This window comes from Schistocerca piceifrons, chromosome 5, assembly GCF_021461385.2.
Source record: "Schistocerca piceifrons isolate TAMUIC-IGC-003096 chromosome 5, iqSchPice1.1, whole genome shotgun sequence".
In the NCBI taxonomy this organism is placed as follows: domain Eukaryota; kingdom Metazoa; phylum Arthropoda; class Insecta; order Orthoptera; family Acrididae; genus Schistocerca; species Schistocerca piceifrons.
This window is the reverse complement of record NC_060142.1, coordinates 647,579,855-647,595,999: the sequence shown is the minus strand read 5'-3', so window position 1 is coordinate 647,595,999 and position 16,145 is coordinate 647,579,855.

Genomic DNA, 16,145 nt, shown 5'->3' with positions numbered 1-16,145 from the left:
TTGGTGGCCCAACATTGATAGCTGCAGCGGTAAGTGGAAGGATTACGCTTCTGTCATGCTCAACGATTCTCTTCAGTCGTCGTTGCTCCAGTTCTTGCTAAATCTTTTTCCGACCGCAGTGATGTCGGAGGTCAGATGTTTTACCGGATTCCTGACACTCACGATACACTCTTGAAATAGTGGTATGGGAAAATCCCCGCTTCATCAGTACCTCGGAGATACTGTGTCCCATCGCTCGTGCGGTGACTATGTCACCACGTTGAAACTCACTTAAATCTTGATAACCTGCCATTGTAGCAGCAGTAACCGATCTAACAACTGTGCCAGAAATTTGTTGTTTATATAGTCGTTGCCGACCGCAGCGTCGTATTCTACCTGTTTACATGTGTTTGTGTTTGAATACGCATGCCTGTACCAGTTTCTTTGGCGGTTCAGGTTTGTCTGGGAGCGTGGACAAGGACCGCCATTTCCAAAAGACAGTTACCTGACTGTTCCCTTAGACATCAGGCGAAATGCCAGAACGTAAAATGCGCCCTCCCCAACCCTCCCGCCCCCCCCCCCGCCCCCCCCCCCCCACACCGCACCACAAATGTCCGTAATTGGGAATCTCCTTCCTCAGCTTCTCGCTTGTTGAAATTTAGCTGAAACGAAGAAAGTTCTACAACAGGCCGCTCTGCTTTCTTCAGCGAGGAATGGGAGCAGAAAAAATTGAATAGGCAAAAAAAAAAAGTTGCTTGGTAGATTGCTTCCTGTCATTTACCCGCAGTATATGTTCTTGAGGCTTTTATTATCTTGCTAGGTAAACACAGATCAAGGCATATATTGTATAATAACCTGCTTGAAGTGAACATTCCCCATGTGATAGACCGTAACGTTCAACCACGGTACATATTAACTAGCCACAGCGTCACCCACATTCAAAAATGTAGATGGTGAACATAAAATGACCCTGGAACGGATTCCACTACATTAGAGGACTTGAAAATTTTTGAGCCCAGAGGCGCACACACACACACACACACACACACACACACACACACACACACACACACAGAGAGAGAGAGAGAGAGAGAGAGAGACAGAGAGAGAGAGAGAGACAGAGAGAGAGAGAGAGAGAGAGAGAGAGAATTTTTGTATTATCGTTCTGACGAAGGAAATATAATTTGTGATTTTAACCGTCTTGAAAATCTTTGTGCACATATCCCATAAATTCAGAGCGTACTTTATGTTACAGATATTGCTGTCTGTTGACATTAGGATTAAAAGTTTGCTTTCAACTTCTTTAAGAGCATGGCGAGAAAGATTCTGCGAAAGGAAAAGCTTTCTAAAAGCTTTCTTACTACTTCATAATCTTAGAAAATACACTGCGCAGCTAGACCGAACACGGCCCAGAGATCACACATGGATGACTTCACACAGGGTAGAATGATCGGGAAACTGGAAGAAGGAGTTTGGTATTCTTCACATCATTGTTTGACGAACATGGAGAGCGTTGTTGCCTAAATAAGGGGACGTGATCGTGATCGCGAGCTACTGCAGCAGATGGCGTCTACGTTTTGCATCAGACAAGCAGAGACCGATGTCAAAAATCCGGTAATAGCAACCACATTTTACAGGTCTGCAAGGTACAAAGTCTTCCGCTCTACAGTGGCACGGCAATAGCTTGTGGGTGGTCTCTTCGTCCGGCGAACAGTGCCTCGTTTTCTGTTGAACTCGCACATCTGCCACACATCTTTGTGATGGTGTCACGAGCATAACGCCCAGACCCTCGAAAACCGGTGTAGCGTGCTCTTATCGGATGAGAGCAGATGTAGTCTGAGTAGAAATTCTGAACGTATCCTCGTATGGGGAGAAGTTGGGAAACGAAATGCATTCAGGAAAATTGTCAACCATAATCGTTTTGCTACGCCATGTGATATGACATGAGGAGGCATAATGTTCCATGTTCGCACAGATCTCCAAACCTTTGAGCATGTATACTAACGGGTCAGCGCTATTGTAACACTGTCCTCCTTCCCGCAACAGGCGTAGCTTTGCTTGGACAAGCCCCAGAGAAATGGAAATATCACTGCTCGATTACATCACGGTCAGATATTGGTTTTTAAGGCAAACATAGACGCAGATACAGACTCATATCAAAATTTAGTAATAATGAAGAGTGGAATGAGGTCTAAGAGAATCCTCCGGAAGAATCAGTGTGGAAGGAAATGGGATACCGAAGAGCTGACGAATGGCGAGACGCGTTCGACGTTCGCTAAGGATGTGCTCACTCCGATAAGACATACTAGAGTGCGCAGTTTATTTGAAGAGGGTTGAACCAATACGTGTACTAGGAACGTAACTGCGAAGACAGCTTCGGTAAAGTAAGAAACACTTCAACTCATCGATGAAAGTACAAAAATGTTCAGGAAAAGATAGGAATGCTGCAGTATGAATCCATTAGGAATGAAATAAATAGGAAGTTCTGGACACTCAAGGCGAAGAGCATACAAGAAAGATCTGAAGAAGTCGATTAAAAAATTTGGAAATTAGTGGTAAGTTCCTATGGGACTAAACTGCTGAGGTGATCGGTCCCTAGGCTTACACACTACTTAATCTAAAACTAATTTATGTTAAGGACAACTCATAACACCCATGCCTTAGGGCGGGCTCGAACCTGCAACTGGGAAGGGGGGGGGGGAGGGGGGAGCCGCCCAAAGCGTGGCATGGCGCCTCATCAGATTGCCCAGCTACGAGGTGTGGCTAGAAAAAAACCGGACTAGTACTGGTGAAACAATAAAACGAATGCAATAAGGCTGAAAGTCGCGTGGCCTGTCACGTGACTCTCGTTCCGCCTACTGCTTGAGTTTCATCTGCCTCCTGCACTCAGTCTGCCCGTGGCGTCTGTTTTAAGTAATTGACGTTTTGTCTATGCGTCGGAAAATGTTGAGTGTACAGAAAGAACAGCGTGTTAACATCAAATTTTGTTTCAAACTAGGAAAATCTGCAAGTGAAACGTTTGTAATGTTACAACAAGTGTACGGCGATGATTGTTTATCGCGAACACAAGTGTTTAAGTGGTTTACACGATTTAAAGATGGCCGCGAAGACACCAGTGATGACACTCGCACTGGCAGACCATTGTCAGCAAAAACTGATGCAAACATTGAAAAAATCGGTAAACTTGTTCGACAAGATCGCCGTTTAACAATCAGAGCAGTGTCTGAGTTAACAGGAGTTGACAAGGAAAGTGTTAGGCAGATTCTTCATGAAAGTTTCGACATGAACAAAGTGTGTTCAAAAATGGTTCCAAAGTGTCTCACAATTCAACAGAAGGAACGCCGAAGAATGATTTGTTCTGACATCCTGGAAAACATTGAAAGTGATCCCACCTTCTTACAAAATGTTATTACTTGCGATGAATCGTGGTTTTTTACTTACGATCCCGAAACTAAACGCCAATCGATGCATTGGAAAACTCCTGGTTCTCCACGACAAAAAAAAGCACGAATGTCAAAATCAAAATTCAAGGCAATGATGATTGTTTTTTTTGACCTCAAAGGGATTGTGCACATTGATTGGGTACCAGAGGGACAAACAGTGAATCAGCATTACTACATTAGCGTCCTGGCTACCCTACGTGAGCGAGTACGGAGAAAACGGAACGATTTGTGGAGAAAAAAGTCATGGATCCTTCACCAAGACAATGCCCCAGCTCACAGTGCGTTGTCAGTGAAGACGTTTTTGGCAAAACACAACATTCCCATCTTAGATCATCCACCCTACTCACCTGATTTGGCCCCCTGTGACTTTTTTCTTTTCCCTAAAGTCAAGTCAGCTTTGAAAGGAACTAGATTTGAGACTGTTGAAGCAGTAAAAGAAAAAGCGACGGAAGTAATGTATGGACTTACCGAAAATGATCTGCAGCATTGCTGTGAACAGTGGAAAATTCGTATGGAGCGGTGTAGAGACCGAGGAGGAGAGTACATTGAAGGAGATAACATGAAATTGTAAATAAATGTTTTTTCCAGCATCAGTCCGGTTTTTTTCTAGCCGCACCTCGTACCCCGCGCGGCAAGTCGATTGAAGAAATGATCTTGAGGAGAACTGATTCAGCGTATAGAAAACTCAAATGAACCATCAGTGGAATTAAAATCAAAGGTGGCAGCATAAAGAGTCCGATGGGAATTCCACTGCTAAACGCAGAGGATAGAACGAATAGGTTGAAAGAGTACATTGAAGGCCTCCATGAGGGGAGGTACTTGTCTGATGACATGACAGAAGAAGAAATTGGGGTTTGTATGGAAGACATAGCAGATTTAGTATCAGAGCTGAATATGAAAGCGCTCAGGAGGCCTTGATATGAAATAAGGTATAAGGGATATATAGCATTTGCTCAGAATATCTATAACCATTCCGAGAAGTGACAACCAAACGGCTATTCAAGTTGCTTAGAATCTATGAGTCCTACCGTCAGACTCACGCAAAAATATTATCAGGACAGTTAAGAAGACAGAAAGAACAGATAGGAGCAAAAAATACCGCACAATCAGGTTAGCAGCTCACGCACCCAAGCTGTTGACAAGAATAATATACATAAGGATAAAAAAGAAAACTGAGGATCTGTTAGGTGACCAATAGTTTGGATTTAGGAGAGGTAAAGACAGTTCTGACGTAGCGCTTGATAATGGAAGCAAGACTGAAGAAAAATCAAGACATGTTCATTGCATTTGTCGACCTAGAGAAACCGTTCGACTGTGTGTAACGGCGCAGCATGTTCGAAATGGTCAGAAAAATAGGAGTAAGCTGTAGGGAATGACGTGTAATTCGCATTATCTACAAGAATCAGCAGTGGACAGTAAGAGTGGAAGACCAATAATTAGTGATCGGATTAAGAAGTGTGTAAGATAGGGCTACAGCCTTTCGCTCGTAATGTTCAATGTATACATCGAAAAAGCAATGACTGAGATAAATTAAAGGTTCAACAGTGGGATTAGAATTCATGGTTAAAGAATGCCAGCGATAATATGCGCTGGTGATATTGCTATCCTCTGAGAATGTGAAGAACTGCACGATCTGTTAACTGAAATGAACAGTCTAATGGGTACTGAATATGAATTGGCAATAAAAAAGGAAAGAGAAAAGTAATGAGAACGGCAAAAAACTTAACATCGGAATTGGGGATCACGGAGTAGACGAAGATAATGAATCCTGCTATCTCACAGGTAAATACCCTATAACTGACGAGGTAAGGAGGAAATAAAAAGCAGATTAGCACACGCAAAAAGGTCACTCCTGCGTAGAAAAAATCTACTAGTGTGAAACATAGGACTTAATTTGAGGAAGAAATTTCTAACAATGGACGTTTGGAGCACAGATTTATATGGTAGTACGGGGGATAGGCAAAATAATATGAAGAGTGGTAGTAATGGTATGGTTCTTTTTTATGGTCAACAACGCAAATAAGGCACATGTCGCGCTGGGCTGTGCTTGTTCAGTACGGACTAGGCGTCAGTGCAGGTAATCTTATTTGCATTCAGATGCCGCTATCGACGTGCAATAAAAGACCTAACAGAGTTCCAAAAAGGGCAGATTGTGGGAGGCCGATTAACTGGAGCATCAGTAATCAAGACAGCCAACCTATTGGAGGTTTCAAGAGCTACTGTTTCAACAGTCATGACAGCCTACACAAAACATGTAAAGTCATCATCGTGTAAACTTAATGGCGGGCGTAAATCAAAACTAAATGACAAGAGATCGTCGTACGCTGACACGAATTGTGTCAAAACAGCGCAGAACTTTGGAGGCCAAAGTGACTGCAGAGCTAAATAAGCATCTTCGAAACCCCGTTCGACACTCTTCGTCGAGAACTCCATAAAGCGAATTATCATAGGTGAGCTGCTATACCCTCAACATTACTGACGACAACCAACGCAAAGTAGTGTAAAACATGTTGTCAGGAGCATAAATCCTGGACGGCTTATCAGTGGAAACATGTCATATGGTCCGACGACTCAGCGTTTTCGTTATTTCCAGCATTGGGCCAGGTTTACATCTGGAGAACGCCAAAAGAAGCCTACAATCTTGATTGCCTAATTCCAACGGTTAATCATGGAAGTGGAAGTATGATGGTATGGGTAGCCATATCATGGTATTCTGCTAGTCTCATGATTACTCTCAAAGATCGTGTTACAGCCAATGAATATTTGAACATTTAAGGTGATTAGGTGCACCCCACGATTCAAATGTTGTTCCCCAACAATGGTGCTCTATTTCAGGACTATAATGCACCCATTCACACACCCAGGACAGTAAAATCGTGGCACGAGGAGCATGCAACTGAACTGCACCTTCTTCCCTGGCCAGTACAGACGCCGAACTGAACGTTATCGAATCCCTTGGGCGGTATTGGAGAGCGGACTCCGGAGCAGATTTCCGCGTCCCTGGTCACTACAGGAGTTAGAAGAGTTTCTGATAGAAGAGTGGCATAACATTCCTCTGGAGGCTATGCGATCATTATATGCCAGTATTCCAAGAAGAGTCACAGCTGTATTACGGGCAAATGGGGGGTCCAACATCTTATTAATATACCGTTCCCAAGTAAGTACAGGTGTTCACATCGATTTGCCTATCCCCTGTAAATCATGGACAGTAGAAAAACCAAAACTCAAGAGAATCGAAGCATTTGAGACGTAGTGCTACAGAAGAACGTTGAATATTAAGTGGCCTCATAAGGCGTGGAATGAGGAGGTTCTTTGCAGGATCGGCGAAGAAAGTAACATACGGAAAACTGTGGGAGGAAGAAGGGCAGGATTATAGGACGCGCGTTAAGACACGGTCTGTAGACGGTAAAAACTGTAGAGGAAGGCGGAGACTGGGATATATACAGAAAATAACTGAATATGTAGGGTGCAGGGGTTACTCTGAAATGAAGACCTTAGCTCAGGAGGGGAATTCGTGGCAGGGGTTACTCTAAAATGAAGACGTTAGCTCAGTAGGGGAATTCGTGGCGGTCCTCATCAAACCAGCCGGATGATTGGATGACGATGCGCGGTGTTATAGAGAAGCTCAGGTGGATGGGCTTCAGGAACGAGAGGATATGCAGCGGAGGGACTAACCTCCTCGTTCCCACCGAGTACCTGAGGTATGCGTTGTTGAGTCGCATTTCAGCACGTCCACATGTACCGATGACAAGTCAGCAATGGTCAACCTCGTTGATGAAAGAATGGAACGCGCTACCAGAAGAACTGTTAACGAACGCTGTGGCCACCATAGTAGCACGCTGCAGAGCATGCTTTGCTTTCCGTAGTATTTTTGACCATGCGCCGGCTTTTGTTATCTCCAGTGGACTATCATAAATCGCGATGACTTCAGTGCAATTACTGTCTTTTAATAAAAGTGTCATCTATGTTCTTCTCATTACGTATTTGTTTCATTTACTATCTGTATTCTACTGTAGCATTTCTTTCTAAGTGCGTTCCAAGTTTCATCGAGCTTGTGTTACTCGGTAGTGACACATCATGCGAAAGTTACTTTCGTCCTCAACGCTTGGACACCACTGTAGTTAATGGATGAACCTCATTTTCGTACGTAAAGAGTAAAACTTCGTTTACGCTGTTCTTTCGTGCATTTAAAACGTAATGCAGTGTGCGTCTCTCGTATAGTGAATACAAAATGCCTTGGAGTACGGTGGCGAAGCTCTTCATAAACATCTCACGTTTTCCCATTTCGCTGACGAATCCCATTATGAATTCGTTTCCAACCCTGTTTTAATCTTAAGGAACTCAAACGCGCTCCCTCGTCGTTATTCATTAAGTAGGAGGAGGCGACAAAAGTGCCTCCAACGAGCAATTATTACTTCACACGGGACTTTCCCTCAGACGAGTTCCTGTTTCATTTTGCCTCGGCCGAGAACCCTTGAAACAGGAATAATTGCCAAGTAACTCCTGCGAATCTCTTTAGTGACGTCTTGTCGCTCCGAGGGTGGAGTTTTGTGTGCAACCTCCCAACTTACATGCAAAATACTGAGGGGGAGGGCAAGGGAAACATGATGTAAAGGAATACATAACGAGAAACTTTTTGCCACGGTAGTTTATGCCATAAACATGTTACAGAACATAGAAATATTTTCCAATGGCACTTTTTTTAATTAGATACTAACGTTTTTCCTGGAGGCATTTCCGATTTACTGTCACTCGAATTGCTCATTGACTCATAGCTACATTGATTATGTTCAATACAGAACAAAGTTTTATCGTGAGAAATTAACAGTTAAGGTGACAACTTCATCGCTCTTTTCAACTTTATATTGGCTTATGTCAGAAATCTCTAACTTCCAACTGCCACTCATATTCGAAAACACAAAATATTGTGAAATTAGGAGAGAAGGGTTCCCACAATTTGCAGTTGTGCGTAGCGTAAGAAAATTTAATTATATGAATGCGAGGGATGAAACAGGTCAACGGCTACAGCTGTTAGCAGCCTCATAGAGAAAATAATAAGTTTCGAAGAACGGACCACATATACAGTATTTTCTGTTTCTCTTCAGAGTCAGCTTACTCAATGCACAAAGATTTAAGTTGCCTGAATGCAGGTCTCCAAGAATACCGCCGTTGTATAATTATCTCAGACTGAGGGAAAGAGATCCATTTAGATGTGTACGTGGGTGCAGTAAATAAATTATTAGGTATAAACGCAAAATTTGAAGCCAAACACATTTATTTTTTCAATTAACAAATGATGGATAAAGAAATTACTCAACGGCAATTATACATTTCGATTGGAATTTCTTAACGCATCAAACGATTCGTCACCACGTGACTGACTGCTACGGTTCCGCTCTCAATCGGTGAAAACGGAACCCTTCTACTTTCTGGACCACTTTATTGCCCGTATGTCTGCCGTCTGTTAAAGACTCCTTTTCTGTAGAGCGGATAGAGGTATACAGTTCAAATTTATGTCAAGAATTAACATTTACAGTAACTTGAGAGTGTAAAAAAATAAGTCCATGCAGTCAAGAGATACAGACATTATGTCACATATTTTGTTACTGACGAATTCACTCATCGAAACCTATCTGGTATTACCCGTTGACCTAAAATCATGAAATATGGCAAGGAGCAAGGTTTCACAGCGCAAGTACAGAAAAAATAATCAGGAATCTATTGATTCATACAACAAAATACTTTTTGCTATTTGTTGTCCGGGTGCGAGTCCGACTGCCTTTTAAGAGCCCTTTTACTCAGGAATGGTTACAGGTGTAAAGCTGAAATTTATATCATATACTAAAGCCCACTGCTCCTTGCCAATGTCGCTTCTAAGTCGATGAAATGAGAAGATAAGGCCATTTATGTCACACACGTCACAACTCCACATCTACATCTACATAGATACTCTGGAAAGCAGACTTGAGTGTCTGGCAGAGGTTTCACCGAATCACCTTCACCATAATTCTCTGTCATTCCTCACGAAAAGCACGAGGAAAAAACGAACAACTATATCTTTTACTGAGAGTTCTGATTTTCCTTATTTTATTATGATTATCGTTTATCTCTATAGAGGTCGGAATCAATAAAATATTTACACATCCGGAGGAGAAAATTGGTGATTGAAATCTCGTGAGAAGATCCTGCCGCAACGAGAAACACCTTTGTTTTAGTGGTGTCCCCAAATTTTTTATCACGTCAGTGACATTCTTTCCACTAGTTCTCGATAACACAAAATGTGCTGCTCTCCTAGGATCTTTCTATAAATACGCTGTTAATCCTATCTGGCTAGGATCCCACATCGCGCAGCAATACTCCAAATGAGGAGGGACAAGCATCTACTTTTAGTAGGTCTGTCGCATCTTCTAAGCGTCTTTGAGTCACCTTCCCCACAACACTTCCTAAGTGACCCTTCCAATTTAAGTGGTCCGTAATTGCAAGTCCTAGGTATTCGGTTGAATTTACGGACTCTGGATTTGACTGATTCATCGTGCAACGAAGTTTAACGGATTCCTTTTAGCACTCATGTGGATGAACTCAATTTCTTTCATTTTTCAGAGTCTGTTGCAAATTTTGGAGCCATGCAGATATCTTATCTAAATCTTTTTCCAATTTTTTTTATCTTCTGATGACTTAACTAGACGACATATGACAGCATCACCTGCAAACAACCAAAGACTGTCGGCTAAATCGTTTGTGGTATATAAGGAACAACAGGGAGCCTATAACACTGCCTCGGTGATCGCTAGAATCACTTCTGTTTAACTCGGTGACTTTCCTTGAATTACTACGAACTGTGACGTCTCTCTAACAGGAAATTACGAATCCACTCGCATAACTGAGACGATATCCCATAAACACGCAAATGTATTACAAGCCGCTTCTGAGGCACGGTGTCAGAAGCCTTCTGGAATCAATCTGAAGTCCTTTGTCGATGGTATTCAGCACTTCGTGAGAGTAAAGAGCTAGTTTAGTTTCACAAGAGCGATGTTTCGTAAATCGGTGTTGACTGTATGTCAATAGACCGTTCTGTTCGAGGCTCCAAAATACTGCTGCATAGCCTCGTTAATAATATGGGCCTGTAATTTAGTTGATTACTCCTATTGTCGATCTTGAATGTTGGTGCAACCTGTACAACTTTCCAGTCTTTGAGTACGGATCTTTCGTCGAACGTGTGGTTGTATACAATTGTTATGTATGGAGCTACTGCGTCAGCATACTCTGAAAGGATCCTTATTTGTGTGTAATATGGGCCAGAAGACTTCCTTTCATTGATTTAAGTTGCTTCACTTCTCCGACTATATATACTTCTAAGTTACTCGTGTTGGCAGCTTTTCTTGATTCAAATTCTGCACTATTTACTTCGTCTTCTATGGTGAAGGAATTTCGGAAAGCTGTGTTTAGTAACTCTGCTTTAGCAACACAGTCATCGATAGTGACATGAAAACCTATATACATATCGAGCCTGGTCGTCTAGTGGTGATGATCCAAATTAAAAATTCCGAATCAAGAAATGGAAAACTGAAAAATGGTAAAGCGCGTACCTGAAAACCGAAAGGTCGTGGGATCTAATCTCGTTCGGACCATAGATTATTCATTCTTTGCTTTAACTATGTAAGTGATCGCCAGAGGCGTCAAGTGGTTCTGTTGCACCTCAAACTGCAGGTCCCTTTCCCGAGTTGGATGACAGCGATAGGTTATACACACCCAAGATCCCAAAGTTGTGTCCAATTGAAAACATTCACTTGGTCATTGGACCACACCAAATAATTATTATCTATTTAAATTATTCACTTTACTCAAAATTCTGAGAGCGTGAGTTCCACTCCCCTTGTCCGGTTTTTTGAAGCGTTTTCCGAATTTCAGTACTTCCAGTCTCATGCGCTAATTCACTTAAGCTGCAACTCTCTGCCATGTTCAGAAAAGCCTTAAACGCAGTTGTGAAACATCTTGTAGAGCGAAAGGAAATCATTAAACCGTTATTGCACTTTGATCAATGGTGAGTGACTTTCAGTAGCGAGAGCTCATTTAACTGCATATAGCACACTGCAAATATTTCACTGGGAACAACACGCACCTGTCAAACGAACGTCTATTGCCCAATCTGCATAACAGTTAAGAGAAAACAGCACAAATTGTTTCTTAGCACGACCATGAAAGTATGTGTGGGAGCGTGTAATGTTAACTCTGTTGAAAATTTTCAGATTTAAAAAGCTACGGTATATACGGATAACCAATTACAGAACTTAAAACCAAAGATAAAGGGTGTCCATAAAACAATGTCCGAGTTACAAATTTAATAGTATGAACTGTAAGCATTGTACAGTGTTGTTTCAAGGCCCCAATTAAAGAGTAACTCTAACAGTTTAAGATGAGCACATGCGAGAGTTCTGCGTTGTTGTTTTTCCACTTACAGTGCGATTCACACAAAATGGTGCCTCTTGAGCGCGAAGCGTTTTGTGTTCTGCAGTTTGCTAAGAATAAATCTGTAATTTTAGTTCAAAGCTTCTTTCATTTAAAGTATAATTGTGATCCCCCATGTGCAAAAACATCCTCCGACGGTACAGCAAGTTCTACACTACCAGATTTGTGTGTAAAGAGAAAGGCATGGGACGACTGAAAGTGTCTGAAGAAAATGCTGACCAGGTCAGAGCACCTTATCTTCGTAGCCCTAAGACGTCTGTTCGAAAAACAAGTCTTCAACTCCAGTAGCCAAAGAAAGCTTCAAGGAAACCTTTACACATGCGTCCAAACCGGTTACAGTTGGTACATGCCATGCTTTAAAGTCATGGGACTATGGCATACATTATAACTTCGCAAGTCTTGTGTTGCAGCGGGAAGATGACTTTCTTGATCGTGTGGTTTGCAGTTATGAAGCAACTTGTTATCTGATTCGAAAGGTAAAAATCCGTAATTTTCTAATCAGACTGTTGGAAAGGTAAAAACCCATAATATTCGTATCCGGGGATTAGAACCTTCTCTTGAACTTCCACAGTATCAAAGAGATTACCCAAAATTGTTTCTGGTTTGTGTCACGACGTCAAGTGTATGGTTTATTTCTTCTTTACCCATAATATTCGCACCCGAGGGTTAGAACATTCTCTAGAACTCGCACAGTATCAAAGAGATTACCCAAAACTGCTTCTGGGTTGTGTCACGACGTCAAGTTTGTGGTTTATTTATTTCTTTTTTTTTTTTCACTGAAACTTAAGTGAGAAGGGTAACTTCATGGACATGTTTTAAGACTGGCTCTTTCACCAACTAGAAGGTGAACCTGAAGACTTTATTTCGCAGGAAGATGAGGCCCCTCCCCATTGACATCTCTTTGTACGAGGGTGGTTGAATGTCGAAGTCCCTGACTATTGGATGGGTCATAATGGCCATTAAGACAGAGCTTTCAGCCGATGGCATCCACGTTAACCTAACCTCACGGCATGCCTTTTTCTACTTTGTGGCTTTGCAGCAGTTTATGTCTTCGTTTTGGCATTACCTAATGATTTGTCAGAGTTGAGACACGGATCTGAAGAGGCTATTGTTCCCATTGTGAACCAAAGTGTGGTAATAATTTAATACTATGTAGGACGTGTGCGCTATAAATAAAGGTGCACATATTGAACATTTGTAAGAAAAACTTGGTTAGTTGGCCGCAAATTTGAAGTTGCTTTGTTGTAGTTAGTCTAAACTAAACTGTTATAGTATACCATTGACACTGGTATATTCTTTTATGGACTCCTGTATTTCGACTGATTTAGCTATGGATAATCCATAACTAAAAGAAAATAGTGCCTACTCAAACTAAATATGAATATTTGTCGAATATTTAGCAAAGAGGCAATTTCCTAAAAGTGTTAACAACTAAGGAATAATTTTATATTCATTATGCTTCTTATTTCATCGGACAGAATATTAATAATTTCATTAAAAGTCCTTTGGGCCACTGTGGGTGGTATGGGAGCAGTACGTGGCCACCATTTGGTCCTTCCGATTGACGTAAGGCATGGCAAAGAAGAAGTTCGTAACATTCCAGTCGGTTGTATAGAGTCGATGCAGTAAGACTGGTCGACTTGGAGACGTGACAGATTGCCAGAAAGTAGCTACTGTGTTTGGTCGTGCTCATGACCACACTGTGTTGAACGATCTAATGGTCTTGTAATGTGGATTGTTCAGCGTTACTACAAGGTTGGGTCCACCAATTAGTAAGTAAGGCGCTCTAAGTGGTCGTATAAACATCCTAGCCGATGGGGAAAGGAAAGAAGTGTCACGTATCGTCAGTCGCAATCTGTTTCAAGACCAACTGGAATTTCTGTTCTCAGTAAATTGAGACCCAGTTCAACCAGCTTTCTAGCGAAAGTTACTAACAGAACTGCATGTAATGGATATCTGGAGTCAGGTACCTCGCGGTAGCCCAATGCTCTCAGCGCACCTAAAGCTGCACATGTCAAAAGGGACAAATAACGCAGAAACATTACAATAGCTGAATGGAGGCATGGAATGTGCTCCAGCACGTAACGATTTTTCACAGTTCCTAATGATTCAAAGCTTCGAGTGCACCGACGCACCAAGGAGGAGGCGTTTAACCTGCAGGCTGTAGTTCAAATCGGACGTGATTCTGGAATTCTTTTTACCGCTTATTCCACCTATTGTGATCATTGACCATGATGTCTAATTCAACGGTCTCACCGACCAAGGGCAGCCCTTTCTTCTACTTCTTCGTGAAGAATATGCTATGGACACTCGCGTCTTCCTAGATGACATCACAGGGCTGCACTCATAACGGGCATGTCCAGAAAGAAAGTAACGTTTGGGAAATAAACATCATAAAAACATTTTTTCGAAAAAAATTTTTTTGCAAGAAATAGCATCTCTTAACTATTTCTCTACGTAGATTCCAGCATTGTTCTGACATATGTGATAGCGGGGAACGAACTTTTCTATGTCATCTGAATAGAAAAACGGCCTCTGTGAAGACAGCCACTGCTGAAAACTGTTTTCTGCTTCGCAGTCGCTGTCAAAGCGCCTTTCTCCAAGATGACGCTTCAAGATCAAGAACAAGCGGTACTCAGGACGCGTGCGATCGCGGCCACACGGTGTGGAACGCTCAATTAAGGCATTGTGTAGCTTCATGACGACTCACGCCCCAGTTTTGCTGCTGTCACTCAGAACCTCATTCAGCAATACTACCATTTGTTCTTGAACTTGAGGCGTCATTTTGGAGGAAGGCGCTTTGACAGCGATTGCGACGCAGAAAACAGTGTTCAGCAGAGGTTGTCGTCGCTCGCGGCATCTTTCTACAAAGAGGGCACAGAAAAGTCGGTTTCCGCTACGACAAACGTCTGAAAAAATTGGGGAGAGTATGTAGAAAAATAGTATAAGATATTCTCATTTTTGTAAAAGTAAAAATTTGCTTTCAAGTCAAGTTCTGTGAGGTTTCTTTCCTTAAACTGTACTCGCAGTCTACATATGCCTTGTACATTCCTAGTTTGACGAACACTCAGACACTGTATCGCAGCTCTAGGACTATTTTTGGGTACAGCAAATCAAATGTAGCAATCAACTTCCTAACCCCCTCTCTCTCCAGTTTCACAACTCAACACGATCCTGACATGAAGGAGTGGCTTCCGATGGACACCCTGTACATGAAGAAACTTGTCCTGTACGTGAAGAAACTTGTGGATTCTATTCCTCACCGAGTTTTGACCATTGTTAAGAGACGAAGTCAAACGATATTAGCGCGATGTCCCCTAAGCGTGAATAATTTTTTTTTTCAGTGCGCGTACATTTTAAATGTACCTGACAGGAGACCATACTGACTTCGGAATCAGCGATACTGAGAAAGTTGATGTAAAACGTCAATAAGCTCGTAGACTATCTCATAAGCCTAAGTGTCCTATGACATATTACACTCTCTCACAAAGCAGTGGAGAACTCAAATGGGGGAGAAGATAACGAAATAAAACTTCACGGGTCGAAAGGCTACGTTGTGTTATTTGGGTGGCAGAAAGCTTCAGTCAGTTTCCAAAGCACTTGGTAATATGAGTCCACATGTCAGTATGACGTTGCACGCTCTCAGAGCTGTGGTGTATGCACTGATTAGCCTCTGGAGGAAGTGATAAGGCCGCTGTAGCCTCTCCTGAGACAAGCTAGCCCACAACTGTTGTAACTGGTCCATGGCATCCTGTATACTGGCACTAGAATGGAACTGCTGTCCAAGCTGGTCCAACACGTGTTCTGTCTGGGTCAGATCTGGGCATCTTGCTGGCCACAGAACTACCTCGACATCACGCAGATTGTTCACCCAGACAAGTGCCGTGTGTGGACGAGCGTTGTCCTCACGAAAAATGCCATGGTTATCAGGGCAACACCCTAAACGCATCTGGTTGTATGTTATGGCAGCCTACGCAACGGACGGTAATTTCCTAGTACGGCTGCTGCTGGGCTCAGATCAATGCTGCGAGATGACACAGAATGACGCAGGGAGTCCATTACTTCTTCTCGGACGGCAGTTGCAGACGTGAAGAGGCTAAGATGTGCTTGATGCACAGTACAGCGATCCTCCATTGTGGTCGCCTGAGTCCTTGACGACGAATATATCTGTCAGCACGTTGCCACGCAGTCCGACTTCCGCCCACTGTCACCCCAGAAAAGTCCAACAAATCTGCATACTGCACAATTCAACCAGCC